This window comes from Dasypus novemcinctus, chromosome 5 (genome assembly GCF_030445035.2).
Source record: "Dasypus novemcinctus isolate mDasNov1 chromosome 5, mDasNov1.1.hap2, whole genome shotgun sequence".
Classification (NCBI taxonomy): domain Eukaryota; kingdom Metazoa; phylum Chordata; class Mammalia; order Cingulata; family Dasypodidae; genus Dasypus; species Dasypus novemcinctus.
This window is the reverse complement of record NC_080677.1, coordinates 26,902,317-26,919,287: the sequence shown is the minus strand read 5'-3', so window position 1 is coordinate 26,919,287 and position 16,971 is coordinate 26,902,317. Positions and strand designations below refer to the sequence as shown.

At 39.3% G+C, this 16,971-nt stretch overlaps 1 protein-coding gene and 1 pseudogene across 3 annotated transcripts in view; one reads left to right on the top strand and one right to left on the bottom strand.

Moving 5' to 3' along the window:
• PDE1C (phosphodiesterase 1C) overlaps nucleotides 1-16,971 on the bottom strand; it is a 749,644-nt gene that overhangs the window by 696,224 nt on the left and 36,449 nt on the right. The gene's annotated exons all lie outside the window — the stretch shown is intronic.
• Nucleotides 4,198-4,978, top strand: LOC139438951 (DNA polymerase epsilon subunit 2-like; annotated as a pseudogene).

Sequence of the window (16,971 nt, the reverse complement as noted above, 5' to 3'; positions counted from 1 at the left end):
GATGACTCTCCAGTCCTAATTTTGGAATTAGAAATAAACAAGAAGAGCAGGGCCCCCAAGAAATTCTATTTTTAAACATCAGGACATGTCAAAAGACAGAAGAAACCCAAGTGTCCATCAACTCATGAATGAATAGACAAAATGTGGTATATACATACAATGTAACATTATTCGGTCATTAAAAAAGAATGGAGTTCTGATACATGCTAGATAGAGTTTGGATGAACCTTTACGATATCATGTTCATTGAAATAAGCTAGACACAAAAGAACAAATATTGTATGATCTCACTGAAATGAATAATTAGAATAAGCAAACCCATAGAGTCAGAATCTAGAATACGGGCTACAAGGGGATGGGTTGGGGGTAGAGAATGGAGTCAGTGCTTAAATGGTACAGTTTATTTGGGTTGATTATGAAGTTTTAGTAAGGATAGTGATAGGGTAGCACAACATTGTGAACAAAATTAACAACAGTAAATTACATAGTTAAATGTGGTTAAAAGGGGAAAATTTAGGTTGTAAAAACGTTACTAGAATAAGCACTAAAAATAGAAAAACATGGGACAGTGAACCCTGTTGTCAACAGTGGACTACAGTTAATAGTATAGTTATTAAAATGTTCTTTCATGAATTGTAACAAATGTACCACACTAAGGCAAGGCATTAATAATAGAGTGTTACATGGGAACTCTGTATTTTATGCATGATTTTTCTGTAAACATAATTTCTCTATTTAAAAAAGGGCATGTGTATATAACAAATATGAGTATAGTTATGCTGACCAAAGGACAAAAATGTTTTAAACATTGGGAACAACCTAGAAAATCTGAGAACAACCCAAAAAATTTTCTTCTCAAAAGTTCAGAACGTGAGATAGAAAAAGAATGACGGTACCATGGTAACAGAAAAAAATTCATGAGCCACTAGATCAGACAGACTTCATTCAGGTCCTGGCTCTACCATATATTTTACATCCCTGGACCAGGCTACATAACCCTTAGCTGTTAATTCTCCTCTGTGTAACAGTTTCCCAAGCCTTAGCATGGAAATAATTGCACCTTCCTCCAGGGCTCTGTCAGAGTTAAAGGAGATCATGTTGGCAGCACACTAGCACGAGCTGGCATCTATTAGGTAAGACTGCACTCCCCTCATTGAGAAGCGGGGAGGTGGGAGAGTGAAAAGACAAAGTAATTAGAAGCAAATAAAACTGTGGGGATCCCAAATGGCTTGACCTTGCCTGAGTTCATAGAAGGAAAGGAAAGCTTTCCCTTAGGTGTCCGCCTTTCCTCCTTTTTTCTTGCCATCCGGCTCCAGCCCTGACGGTGGAGGTGTGGGCAGACATCACTGCTGGGCTCTTGGAGCTGGTTCTCTGAGCAGAGTTGAGCCCATCTCGCCTTTACTGTTTTGCAGCCCTGGCCAAGCCCACAGTGGAGCCACAAAGGGCAGGAAAACGGACCCCAGACCATGACCTAAAGGACTGTTTTCGATTTCTTGCTCCATTTCTACTTGACCACCATTTGCTATGAAGAAGCCCCCAAATCTGAATTTGTCTTTACCACTTCATAATGCTTGTCCTTTACTGAATAATACCTGCCAGGCACTGTGCTGGGGCACATGCCCCTTTCCTTTGCACAACAACCTCATGGTGCCATTATTATTCCCACTTTACAGATAAGGAAAATGAGGCCCAAAGAGGTTCAATAACTTGCCCATGGTCATGCAGCTGGCAAAGGGCAGAGCCAGGATTCTGACTCCCAATCCCTTGCCTTGATCCACTACAACACTGTTCTCAAACCTAGGCTTGCACCAGCCTGGCCTTAGAGTCCACAAATTGCTGGTCTCCTCTGCCAGAATTTCTGATTCACCAAGGATTAGCATTTTTAGCAGGTTCCCAGATGTTGCTGATGCTGCCAAACCAGGCGGCACCCTGAGCATGACCGCACTTCTCACTGTGCACCGCCCCACACAGGTGTTTCAACCCCACCCTTACCACCCAGCTCTGGGCCGTACCTGGGGCCTGGTGATCAGCAAATACAGGCTAGTTACACTGAGGCACCTCTTCCAAGGAATATTCTGAAACATTTTCTATCTCCAGGGTCTTTGTCATACTCAAGGGCTGTACACAAAATCCTAACCAGGGTTTGGGGGACCCAGCTGCAGCATCCGACAGAATCTGTGGGTTCCCTTCCCCAGGATCTTTGGACTGGTTCCCTTGTGGGCTCTGCCTGCTCTGTATTTAGCCCACAGCCGATGGCAGCAGACAGCTCCTTTGGTCAAACGCAGCTCCTCCTCTGCCGGCTCAGGTGTGGGGGGAAGGTGAAGGAGGCAGGGATTGGGGGTCTAAAGACCTGCCAAGGTAGGGTCTGCTACTCTCCTTACATCCCAGCAGCAGCCTCCATTCAACACTGTAACTGAAGTAGAAATGCAGAGAGCCTGGGTCTCTGAACTTGGGAATGAGCAATATCCTCTCCAGAGGCTTCCTCATCTGTCCTCAGCTCCTAGGTTTGTACCCTCAAAGCAGCAGCTCTGGGGAGCAAGTCTTTCACAAAGAGGACATATTCAAAGGAGTCATTGTTCCATATAAAAATTCCATTTAAACTCATTTAAATGGTTTCATTCATTCTACCTTGTGACTCTACCACAGTTTGTTTAACCACTCCCCTAATGTTCTACATCGTATAAGTCAGGGTTCTAGAATAAAACAGATGGTGTCCTCCTATTGGTAATCTGAGAAGAGTTTGATTAAGATACACTTTACAACGGTGTGTGCAGAATATAGGATAATCACAAAAGATAATGCATTGCCCACACCTGGGCCTGAAGGGGCAGGTGAGGGAGCAATTACTAGAATCCAAACTGAGCCCTGTGGAGAAGCCTGGCAGGAGCTGTGACTATTGGTGGAGGGACACAGCAAGCCCCACTGTAATCCTGCATGGAGGGAACAAGGAGTAAATTTTTCACTTTTCCTTCCTTCAGTCTCTTACCAGAGCTCTCCATTTACCAAACCAAACAAGAAGCCAGAAGGCAGGATTCATTGCTAGAGTCCAAATGGGACAGCTTCTTGGGGTACTAAGCAAGTGGAGAAGATGTAGGTTGGATGCAGACAGGCAAAAAGAAGACATCCAGCACAGGATTTAAAGCTATTTAGAGCCGCAGTTCTCAAAGCATACTCCACTGACCCCTGGAATTCCCTAACTTACTTTCAGGAAGCCCGTAAGATCAAAATCATTTTCATGATACTACTAAGATGTCATTTGCCTTTTTCAACGTTCTGATGTTTGCGTAGTTGGTGCAAAAGCAATAGTGGTTAAAACTATGGAGCCATAGAACAAATCAAGGCAGTAGCATCAAATTGTACTAGTAGTCACTGTATTCTTCACTACCATGTACTCACAGTTAAAAAAAAAAAAGAAGTTTCATTAAAACACAAACATGGTGCCGGAGCAGGTGCAGAGTGGGTGCAGAGCCAGGCACTCTCCACCTTCAAGCTGCATGGCTTGTTGTGCCAGGGTGAAGCCATTAAGCAGCTCACAGATGCTCTTCAATCTATCAATGAATTGACTATTGAATGATACTCAGTTAAAAGAGAGAAGTTTTTTCCTGGAAGACCCTATTGGATCTTAAAGGTTGGTTTGAAGATCAAGTGTTTCACATCAGATTTCCATCCACTGAACCCTCTCCTACTACTAGGGCACACTATGGAAATGTTAATGTTTGGAAGGTGGGAAGCGGACTCCGCCCAGTGGTTAGGGCGTGGGTCTACCACATGGGAGGTCCGCGGTTCAAACCCCAGGCCTCCTTGACCCGTGTGGAGCTGGCCCATGCGCAGTGCTGATGCGCGCAAGGAGTGCTGTGCCATACAGGAGTGTCCCCTGCGTAGGGGAGCCCCACGCACAAGGAATGCGCCCTGTAAGGAGAGCCGCCCAGCGTGAAGGAAAGTGCAGCCTGCCTAAAAATGGCACCGCCCACACGGAGAGCTGACACAGCAAGATGAAGCAACAAAAAGAAACACAGATTCCCGTGCCGCTGACAACAACAGAAGCGGACAAAGAAGACACAGCAAATAGACACAGAGAACAGACAACCAGGTTGGGGGGTTGGGGGGGGAAGGGGAGAGAAATAAATAAATAAATCTTAAAAATATATATATCTATCTGAGAAGACCATCCAAACATATTTTTAAATATATATATATATATCTGTGAAGACTGCTGCGAAACTGAAACAACTAGAAGATGAAAACAAAGATGCAATATTTGTGTTTATATCTGATGTTTGGTTGAAGTAGAAGTATTGGAAAAACTTCATACAATGTTTTCTGGTTATTCACCAGCACCTCGCACCTGCTTTATCCTGTGATAATTTTTCATCGGCAACAGAAGGAAAAAATCAAGCCCAGTGTTTGAAAGCTTCCCTAAAAACTCTGGCAGATATAATATGTGAATACCCAAATATTACCAAAGTAGCCATTTTGTGTTTATCCCTGGATTAGAAGACCCTGGGTTTGGTTCCATCCTGCCAAGTCCTCCCCTTGTTGAAAATATCACTCATGAATTCAGACAAAAAGTACCATTTTCAATTTTTACTACTAATCCTTGCAGAATTCAGTATTGTGCACAAGAAATTGTTTTTTGCAAAAACTTAACTGAATTGAATAAAATGTGCAGAAACTGTTCTTTATCCTAGTAGCAATTGGGGTATTCCTAATCATTTTATAAAGACTGTCTTATCCCAAGGATGCCTGACTCCTCAACTCCTTTATGTCTGCACAGTGTATTAGGCATATGACTATGCCTTGAGAGCGTATCCTTTGCCTAATCTGTTTGTCATTTCAGATCAATATGATCCTTTCATTCTGACCAATACAAAATGCCTCTGCATAAACCCTGGTTCTTTTCCAAGAAGTGGATTTTCATTCAAAGTTTTTTTAGCTTTCTAATAAGACAGTAGAAGATAGTAAACTTCATGGCTTTTGAGATTCTTAAAGACCAAATAAAGAAACAAAATTCATCAGATTTACTTAAGTTTTATATTTTATGTAATGTTTATATTAAGTTACAATAAAGTTATGTAACCATTTAAAAATGACTTTAGTGAAGAATAAAAATTATAAACTGTATTAAATCTCAGTCTATGAGTACACATCTTTTTTAATCTTATGTGTGACAAAATAGGAAGTATGCACTTCGGCTGCACCTCAAAGTATGATGGTTATCTCAGGAAAAAGCACTTGTGTGATGGTATGAGTTGTGGACATAACTAACCACATTTTCATAGAAAATCATTTTACTTGACTGATCTGACAGATCAGCTATGGTTATTCTCACTTGGGTATTTGGCAGACTTTTTTCTTGTAAATGAATGAAGACTGTCAAATCAAGGAAAACAACTGACAGTATTTGTTGCTAATGATAAAATTTGAGCTTTCAACAAAAATTAGAATTTGGGGAAAACTTACATCCTTTACCACAAACTTGACAGCTTCCCTATACTTAAGGACTTTTCTAATGAGTTCAGAGGCAATATTTAAAATATGGGTTTTGATAATATATAAGAAAATACATCAATATTTGGAAAAGAACAAAACAAAATGCTAACGACACATGAATAAACACAACGCAAATGTAATAAAATACAAGTCCAGAAATAGTTCCAAGTATATCTGGAAATTTAGTATCTGATAAAGGCAGCATCTCAAATCACTTGGCACATAACTGGATAGTGCAAACCATTTAACAAATAGTTTGGGGACAAATGGATAGACAACTGGAAAAAGATGAGATTAGACCCATAGCTCATATCATACAAGAGGGAAAGAAAATCTCCAAAATGATCAGAGATCTAAAGGAAAAATGAAACCAAACAAGTACATGGTAAAAACAAGGGTAAATTCCTCTATAACCTCAGTGTAAGGAAAAGCTTCCTAAGGATGATCCAAAATCTAGATGAAATTAAGGAAAAGATGGATAAACTTAACTATATAAAAATATATTTTTACATAGCCAAAAAAAAAACACACCATAATCAAAGCCAAAATACAAAGGACAGCCTGAGAGAAAACATTTGAAATATTTATCACAGATAAATGATAGGATTTCTAATATATAATTAACTCTTAAAAGTTGAGAGAGAAAATACCAGAAACACAATAGAAAAATAAGTAAAAAAACATAAACAGGTAACTCCCAAAAAAGATATAAAAATAGTTCTTAACATAAAAAAGGATATTACACTTGATTCGTAATTTCTAAAGATGCAAACTAAAACTACACTGAGATACCATTTCTCACATATCAGATAAGCAAAAAGTTAAAAGTTTGATGGCCTATTCTATTGGCAAGATTTGGGCAAATTCTTAATCATTGCTGTGGAAATGCCAACTGGTACAATTCTTATGGAGGGGAATTTGAAAATATCTAACAGAGGTACATATGCATTTGACTTTTGGCCCACCAATCTCATTTCTGGACACTTTGCCCTGAAGATATACCTCCAACAATATGAAAATACATATGCATAAGGTTATTCATTAAAACTTTATTTGCCATTTAAAAGTATTGGAAGCAATCTAAATGCCTACAGAGAGAAGACTGGCTGAATAAAGTGTGAAACATCCACACAATGGAAGACTCTACACTGTGTTTCGTTGTTGTAGTTTTTAAGAAAAAAGCGAAGAGGAACTCTATGAGTTGATATATATGGAATGATTTCCAGGATCATCTGAGAGGAATTATTACCATTAGCTGAGAAATAACCAGCCCACAGTGACCCCACAGGCCTGAGCTGGGAGAATACATCACATGATATCACTCTCCTTCCACCCTCCAGTCTTCTGCACGTGTTTCCAATAGGCCCAACCCAAACAGAATCCAGAACGTGACCGAGCCCCCTGATGCTGACCAATGGTCATTTGTTGCACCATGTTCCCACAATTGAAAAAAAAAGAAGGAAAGAAAAAAGGGCAACTAAAGAGACAATGACACTTAAATGCAATACATGATCCTGGATAGGCTCTAGCAAGAGAGGAGAAAAGACTCAAAGGCACATTATTGGGACATATGAAAAAAATTGTAGTATAGACTATAAGCTTCATATCAATGTTTCTTGATATAATTTCTTGAACCTGTAACTGCATTTAAGGCAGTTATATAAGTGAATATATCCTTGTTCTTAGAAAATGTGCATGGCAGTATTAAGTGTTCAAGGAGCATGATGTATACAACCTACAATGAATTGTTTAGAAAATGGCTTGATTAACAGACAGACAGATGGATAGATAGAAGAATTGATAGAAAGTTGGATAGATAGAATGATACAGCAACATGGCAAAATGTTAAAAATTAGTGGATCTTGGAATAGGTAGTTAGGGGTATATTGGAGTTCTCATATGGGGTTTAGCTTATTTTTGTAACTATACTATAAGTTAAAAGTTTTTTTAAAAAATTCCAGTATGTGGAAGAAAGATCACAATCCAAGAGACCTGGATTCCATGGACATGGACTTTGGCAAGTTCTTTATCCTCTCTCTGCTTCTCTTTTCTCCTGGGCAAAGTGAGAATTATGACGGTGGTGCCTCTTGGGGTTGTTATGAATACTGCATGAGTTCATACATGGAAAGTATAAAGTGCCTGCTACAGAGCAAGCAATAAATACCTAGGGGTTATTGATACTGGCTTCTACACTAGTGTTCAATTTCTTTTTCAATAGCTGTCATTCTGTGTTCACGGACACTGACGGCTCTCCATATTCTTTGTGCCCATGTGCTCTTATGCATGTGGGGTATAGGCATGTACTTGTTGCTCTTTGGTTTTTCTGGCTGAGGCATGGAGGCAACAAGACAGACCTTCAGGTCAAAACACTGAACTGGCCTCTTTTTCATTTCTGCTTGCCCCCTTGCTGTCTTCCTGGATATCTCCCTCTATCAATGATACGTACTGTGTACTTTTATGCTCATCTAATCATATGAAAACATATAAAAAGAGGAGTGTATGTATGTGAGAGCAAGAGGGTTTTTAAAAAAATGGAATCATAGGGGCAAGACGGCAGCAGAGAAAGGTGCTCCAAGAGTCAACTAATGCTACAGAGCAGTTAGTAATCACTCAGAGCTATCTAAAGCACCTGTGTGGGCTCAGGAGACTGGAAGAGCATACTGAAATATCCCTGAAAGTAGGGAAGGAAGAGACTGCCCATCAGCAGAGAAGATTCATGAGTAGAGGACTCTATGCCTTGGAGGCTGGTGCCTACAACATAAGCTGCCCCGGGAGCTATTCTGTGGCTGGAAATGGAAGCTCCATTCCCAAAAGCAGGGGAGAAAGAGATGGTTGGGTACCAACTTCAGCTACTGATGAGTAAATTTGGCTGACTAAAGTATAATCCTAAGAACAGCTGAAGTTTGAACCTGTCTAAGTTGGAAAGAGGTCAGTAGCCATCATTTCTGAATGTTAATGGATTAAACTCCCCCAATCAAAAGACACAGACTAGTGAAATGGATAAGGAAAGATGAGTTGTCTATATGCTGTCTGCAAGAGACTCACCTTAGACCCAAGGATACCAATAGACTGAAAGTGAAAGGCTGGAAAAAGATATTTCATGCATGTAGTGACCAAAAAACAAGCTGGAGTAACTATACTTATAACAAATTAAAGGACTTTAAAAGAAAACTGTTATTAGAGACAAGGAAGTACATTATATATTAATAAAAGGGGCAATTCACCAGGAAGAAATAACAATTATAAATATATATGAACCTAACCAGGATGCCCCCAAGATACATGAGGTAAACACTGGCAAAACTGAAGGGAGAAATAGATATTTCTACAATAACAGTTGGAGACTCCAATACACCACTCTCAGCGTTGCATAGAACATCTGGGCAGAGAATGAAAAAGGAAACAGAGAATTTGAATAATATGATAAATACACTAAACCTAACAGACATACACTGAACATTGCACCCCCAAACAGCAGGATATACATTCTTTGCAAGTGCTCATGGACATTTCTACAGTACAGACCATATGTTGGGTCACAAAGCAGATCTCAATAATTTCAACAATATCAAAATTATACAAAATACTTTCTCTTATCATAATGGAATAAAGTTGAAAATCAACAAGAGGTGGGAAAAGGGAAAGTTCACAAATATGTGGAGATTAAACAACACATTCTTTAAAAACTCAGCAGATCAAAGAAGAAATTCCAAGAGAAATCAATAAATATCTCAAGACGAATGAAAATGAGAACACAGCATATCAGAACCTATGGGATACAGTGAAGGCAATGCTGAGAGGGAAATTTATAGCCCTCAATGCTTACAATAAAAAAGAAGAAAGAGCTAAAATCAATGTCCTAACTACACAGCTGGAGAAATGAGGAAAAGAACAGCAAATTAATGCCAAAGCAAGTAGAAGGAATGAAATAACAAAGATCAGAGCAGAAAGAAATGAAACTGAAAACAAAAAAAATAGAATTAACAAAACCAGAAGTTGGTTCTTTGAGAAGATTAACAAAATCAACAAACCCTTAGATAGAATGACAAAGAAAAAAAGAGAGAAGATGCACTAAATGAAATAAAAAATGAAAACAGGGACATTACTACTGACTCCACAGAAATAAAAGAGTTCATAAGAGGATACTATGAACAACTGAATGCCAAAAATACTTGACAATGTAGGCAAAATGGAAAGATTCCTAGGAATGTACAAACAACCTACACTGACCCTAGAAGAAATAGAAGACCTCAACAAACCAATCACAAGAGATTGACACAGTCATCAAATAACTCTGCAAAATGAAAAACCCAAGACCAGATGGTTTCACAGGTGAGTTCTACCAAACATTCAAAGAAGATTTAATACCAATCTTCCATGAGCTTTTCCAAAAAATTGAACAAGAAGGAATGCTACCAAACTCATTCTATGAAGCCAATATCACCCGAGTACCAAAGCCAGAGAAAGATATTACAAAAAAAGAAAATTACAGACCATTTCTCTAATGAATACAAATGCAAAAAATCTCAATAAAATACTTGCTGTAGAACCCAACAACACATTAAAAGAATTGTCATCATGATCAAGTGGGTTTTATACCAGTCATGCATGGGTGGTTCAATCCAAGAAACTCAATCAGCATAATACAACACATTAATAAATCAAAGAGGAAAAATCACATGATATTATCAATTGACACAGAAAAGGCATTTGACAAAATACAGCATCCTTTCTACTACAAAAGATAGGACTTGAAGGAAATTTTCTCAACATGATAAAGTCCATATATTAAAAACCCACAACTACCATTGGACTCAATGGTGAAAGCCTGAGCACTTTCCCATTGAAGGGGAACAAGACAAGGATGACCACTGTCACCACTGTTGTTCAATATAGTGCTTGAGGTCCTAGCTAGAGCAATCAGACAAGAAAAAGAAATAAAAGGCACCCAAATTGGAGAGGAAGAAGTAAAATGTTGACTATTTAAAGATGATATGATCCTATGTCTAGAAAGCCTGAAAAATCTACAACAAAGTTGCTAGAGCTGATAAACGATTTCAGTAGAGTGTCAGGATACAAGATCAATATGCAAAAATCAGTGGGTGTTTGTATACACTAGTAATGTGCAATCTGAGGAGGAAGACTGGGGAAAAAATTCCATTTACAGTAGCAACTAAAAGAATCAAATATTTAGGAATAAACTTAACCAAGGATGTAAAGCACTTGTATTTAGAAAACTACAGTATGTTGTTAAAAGAAATTTTAAAAAGACCTAAATAATTGGAAGAGCATTCCATGCTCATGGATCAGAAGACTATATATCATTAAGATGTCAATTCTACCCAAATTGATATACGGATTCAAATCAATCATGATAAAACTTCCACTAGCATTTTTTAAACAAGTGGAAAGCACAATTATCAAATTTATTTAGAAGGGCAAGAGGCCCAGAATAGCCAGAAATATCTTAAAAAGAAAAAGTGAAATTGGAGGACTCTCACTTCTGGACTTTAAATCACATTACCTAGCTACAGTGGTAAAAACAAGACAGTACTGGCATAAAGATCGACACATAGACCAATGGAACCAAACTGATCATTCAGAAACAGACTCTTACATCTATGGTCAAGTGATTTTTGACAAGCCTGTCAAACCCACCCAGCTGGGGCAGAAAATTCTATTCAACCAATGTTGCTGGAGAACTGGGTATACATAGCCAAAAAAAAAGAGAGGACCCCTATTTCATATCTTATACAAAAATTAACTCAAAATGGATCAGATATAAAAGCAAGAACCATAAAGCTCCCACATTAAAATGTAGGAAACCATTTTTAAGACCTGGTGGTAGTTGTTGGTGCATTCTTAAGCCTTACACCAAAAGCACCTACAACCAATGAAAGAAAACATGGATAAATGGGACCTCCTAAAATTTAAACACTTTTGTGATTCAAAGAACTTTATCAAGAAGGTGAAAAGGCAGCCCACTCAATGGGAGAAAATATTTTAAAACCACATATCCAATAAGGGTTTAATTTCCATTCTAGGGAAACGGACTTGGCCCAGTGGATAGGGCTACCACATGGGAGGTCCACGGTTCAAACCCTGGGCCTCCTTGACCTACATGCAGTGCTGATGCACACAAGGAGTGCCCTGCCACACAGGGGTGTCCCCCGCATAGGGGAGCCCCATGCGCAAGGAGTGCACCCCATAAGGAGAGCCGCCCAGCACAAAAGAAAGTTCAGCCTGCCCAGGAGTGGCGCCGCACACACGGAGAGCTGACACACAAGATGAGCAACAAAAAGAAACACAGATTCCCGTGCCGCTGACAACAGAAGTGGACAAAGAAGAACACACAGCAAATGGACACAGAGAGCAGACAACAGGGCGGGGTGGGGGGAGAGAATTAAATAAAAATAAATCTTAAAAAAAAAAATTTCCATTCTATATAAAGAGATTATACAACTCATCAGTAAAAGAGCAAGCAATCCAATTTTAAAATGGGCAAAAGATTTAAATAGACATTTCTCCAAAGAAGTAATACAAATGACCAAAAAGCACATGAGAAAATATTCTATATCACTAGCTATTAGGGAAATGCAAATCAAACAACAAGATATCATCTCACACCACACAGAATGGCCATTATTAAAAAAACAGAAAACAATAAGTGCTGGAGAGGATATGGAGAAATAGGAATACTTCTTCACTGTTGGTGGGATTGTAAAATATTGGAAGACAGTTTGTTGGTTCCTCAGGAAGCTAATATAGTACTGCCATATGATCCAGCAATTCCTCTACTAGGAAAATACACAGAAGAACTAAAAACTGTGACACAAACAGACATCTGCACACTGATGTTCTTAGCAGTATTATTCACAATTGCCAAAAGATGGAAATAACCAAGTGTCCATCAACCAATGAATGGATAAACAAAATATGGTATATACATATGATGGAATACTATGCTGCAGTAAGAAGAAATGAAATTGGGACACATACAATAACATGGATGAATCTTGAAGACATGCTAAGTAAAGTAAGCAGATACAAAAGGACAAATATTGCATGGTCTCATTAATATGAACTAAATACAAAGATTAAATGCATGGAGTTAAAACCTAGAGTATAGGTTATTAGGAGATAAGAGAAGGGTGGAGAAGAGATACTGATGCTTAGTGTATGTAGAAGTTTAAATTAACTTGACTATAAAAGTATGAAAATGGAGAGAGTTGATGGTAACAATTATAGTGAGTAGCAGCTGGTTTATAAATGGGATTGTGGCTGAAAAGGGTAGTCTAGGGATGTAAATGTCAATTGAAAAAAAGCAAGAGAATAATCTAAGGACTGAACAACGCAGTGAACCCAAAGGTGGATGAGAATTGTGGTTGATGGAGGCAAAAGTTTCTTTCTGTGAGCTACAGCAGATGTACATCACCATTGCTGGGTGGTGGGAATGTGGAGAAGCGAGGGAAAAATACAATTGGTGTGACCTATGGACTGTTGTTAACAGCAATACTGTAATATTCTTGTATTGATGCCAAAGATATACTCTGTTGATAATGGGGGGGTTATGGAAAAAGTGTTCCAAATGTATGCTATGGATCATGGTTGGTAGTAATAGTCTGATGATATTACACTGAGTAACAAATATTCCACCATAGTGTGGTGTGTTGGGGAAGGGATACTGTATGAGAATTCTACACATGTGCATGATTGTTTTGTAAGTTCACAACCTCTGCAATAAAAATATCTTCTAAAAAATAATAGGGTGTGTTGGGGGAAAATACACCAAATATAAGATTATTAATACTATTTTGACAATGCTCTTGCATAGTTTATAACAAATGTTTCACAACAATGCAAGGTGTTAGTGGTGTGGGCTGATGTATGGGAGTCCTGTATGATGTAATGCATGTTTATTTTGTAAGTTCACAACTTTTATTACACACTTATAGTTTATGTGTGTTCATGTATGAATGACATACTTCAATAAAAATATTTAATAAAAATGGAATTATATTATACATACTACGTATGTACCTACACATATGTATATATGTACTAGGCATAAACATAGATATGTGTTTACATATATAAATATGTATGTTTGTATACAGACATAAGTATATGTGTGTACAAATACATATATGCATCTTAGAATGTATACATCTTGCTTTTCTCACTTAAAATACTTCAGCTGTTTCCTGGTAGATTTGTAATTTTAGACAGAGGGTTTATTTCAGCAAGACTTTATTTGTGGAAGCCTGTGGAGCCTGGGCTGACAAAACATCTCTCCAACGAGTGTTTACATTCCCTCTGCCCGGGGTCCAGGGCACTCCCACCCCAAGGAGAGTTTACATCACATCATGTGGCATCCCAGACCACAGAGTTAGTGTGACTCAAACCTGAAACCCATGCAACGGCTTACAAGAGACTGCTTTTTTTTTTTTGTCCACCCAAATCCAGGATAAAATAGATAACACTGTTTTTTTTCCTATTACTAATAGGCCAAAAATTGTTTTGGCACATTCTTTCACAAGGGTCCTTGCTTCATGCAGGGTTCAGTTGCAGTTCCCCAGTTAATTCAGGGCTTAAACCTGGTTACTGAGATCTGCAGCCCCACCCCACTTCTTTGCCCCCAAGAGTTTCCCTTAATTGCCTGCAAACTCAGCAATGCATTTTTTTGTCTTTATTTTTTTAATGTTACATTAAAAAAATATGAGGTCCCCATATACCCCCCACCCCCCCTCACCCCACTCCTCCCCCCATAAAAACAGCCTCCTCCATCATCATGAGACATTCATTGCACTTGGTGAATACATCTCTGAGCACCGCTGCACCTCATGGTCAATGGTCCACACCATAGCCCACACTCTCCCAACAGTCCACCCAGTGGGCCATGGGAGGACATACAATGTCCCGTAACTGTCCCTGCAGCACCACCCAGGACAACTCCAAGTCCTGAAAATGCCCCCACATCACATCTCTTCCTCCCACTCTCTACCCCCAGCAGCCACCATGGCCACTTTCTCCACACCAATGCCACATTTTCTTCTATTACTAATCATAATAGTTCATTAATAGAATATCAGTAAGTCCACTCTAATCCATACTCTATTCCTCATTATTCCAGGTATTTTGTAAGAAGAGTTTTTGAGAACATCTATTCATTGTAAAGATTAGATGGAAGTCAGGAGCCTATTAGTAGAGCTTTGTATCCCATTAGATATGTGTCCTTGCTTCATGCATAATATCAATGTCATGGCACTCGTGTAGTTCAGTGTACTTTGCAAAGTGCCTTTTCTCATCCATCATATTCTTTGGTGAACCCAACAGTCCCACGAGGCAGAAATTATACTCATTATTATCTCCATCTTATATAAAAGGAACAAATACCCACAGAAGCTAAGCGCCTTACCCCACAGAGGTCAAAAAGTAAACTAGAGGCAAAGCTAGGACTAGCTTCCTGGTTTCATCCACTGCACCTTCAGGCTCCAATCCCAGCAATGCACGGCTTTATTCTCTGGCCGCTTCTACAGATTCCTCCACCACCCTCCTTAAGCTCCTACAATGAGCCCCACCCAGTATCAGGCACTGGGGAAAAAGAAAGGGAGGGGAGGGGAGGAACAATCCATCACAGGGGCTCCTAGGTTGGTGCAGGACATTAAGTAAAATCCTCAAATACAATACACTCAGGTAGAGAGGACAATAAGAACACTGATTTTTCCCATCAATTACTTCTATTTCTAGTGTATGAGGGAGGAAAAAAATGCTATTCAAAGCTGGTTGCAAGCTCCACTTAGGAGGTAAAGATGCTTTTGTTCAGCAAAACATATTGATGTTTATAATAAAACCCTTCCATAATGCAAAGACTGAAATCCAAAAATCCAATTGTGTAAAATGCTAGTGCTGCATTGTTGCAAAGGTAATGAAAAGCAATATTTTTTAGAACGGTTTCCAGTCACTGAAAAATGGGCATGTGTGTGGGATGTGGGGGTGTTCCTTGGAACTGTTTGGCTTTTCTTGGCTGGGACAGGGAGGCAGAGAGTCACATCCTCCCATTAAAATACAGGATGAGTGAAACTTGGGTGGGTCGGAGAGGAATGGAATAGCCGAGGAAGGCAAGCAGTCACCTCTCTGAAGACAAAGACTATAACTTGATGAGAGTCACACGCTTTACATTAAACTGAGAAAGTTCCAAATGATCCCAAGGAAATCACTTCCTCACCCACCATCCTCCCCCACTCCCATAGGTGACTGGAAGTAGAAACTAACTGGGGAACCAGATGTGGCTCAAGCTGTTGAGTGCCTGCTTCCCACTTGGAAGGTCCCAGATTCGATCCTGGTTCCTCCCAACAACAACAACAAAAAAAACACAACAAAAACTAACACAAAAGCAAACAACAAGAAAAAACCAACTCCGGGGAGCCAATGTGGCTCAGTGGTTGAGCACTGGCTTTCCACTTAAAAGGTCCTGGGTTCAATCTCCGGCCCCAGCACCTAAAACAACAACAACAACAACAACAAAACCAAATGGGTAGAGGGAGGAGAAAAATTGCCAGCTGGGTTTCTCTGAATTTGCATCATCCCAGGGCACCATCACTGCAAAGTTTCACTGTGAAAAGATAAGCTCCAAGATATGGCCTGGAGGAGAAGGAGTAAGACTAAAAGGCTCCACAATAAAGTAAGAAGAATTCCAGGTATGGGGGAGATGATACTAGGCAGGAAAGAGAAAAGAGCAAAGCAGCAGGAGGCAGGCCAGGAAACTAAGAGAAGAAAAGAGCAGAGGCGTTTAATATGAAATTTAAAGTTGTTTGCTGTGCTGAGCTCAACATTATCTTCCTAGGCTAGCCCTCAAACTTCAGCAAACTGCTACACCAACAACCCTGGTCAGTGGTACTTTGGGGAATGATGGAATCAGGGCAGTTTCTAATAAGCCTGCTGGGGGACAACAACACAGAATAATCTAGAAATAGGAAATGAGGGATGGCTAAGAGGAATGTGTACAGCCCTCTATTGGTAGGGGAGATCCAGCCCGTCCTGCTTAAACGTTAAATACAATTTAAGGAGGCATAAGAGGCTACTCAACCCTAAACAAATAAACTTAAAACTCTGGATGAGATAGGTAACTTCCTAGGAAACTCTTAAGTGGACCAATTTCTGGAGAAGAAAAAGAGTTAAGTGGTCAAAAAGCTGCACCCCATGAATGCATCACACCCCAGGGTTACCAGGCAGGATTATACAAACTTTTAGAAAGCAGGTAATTTCAGTGATATTTAAACTTGTCCAGAGTGTGGAAAGACAAGGGAGAGTTCTAGGTTATTTTTATAGAGTATTACATTGATATCAAAACCTGATAAACATTTCACATGCAATAAAAATGAAAGATGAATCTCACTTAATACTGATTCAAAAGTCCTAAATAAAATGTTAACCAACAGAATGCAAAAGCATATTAAAACAGTAATAATCATATCCAAG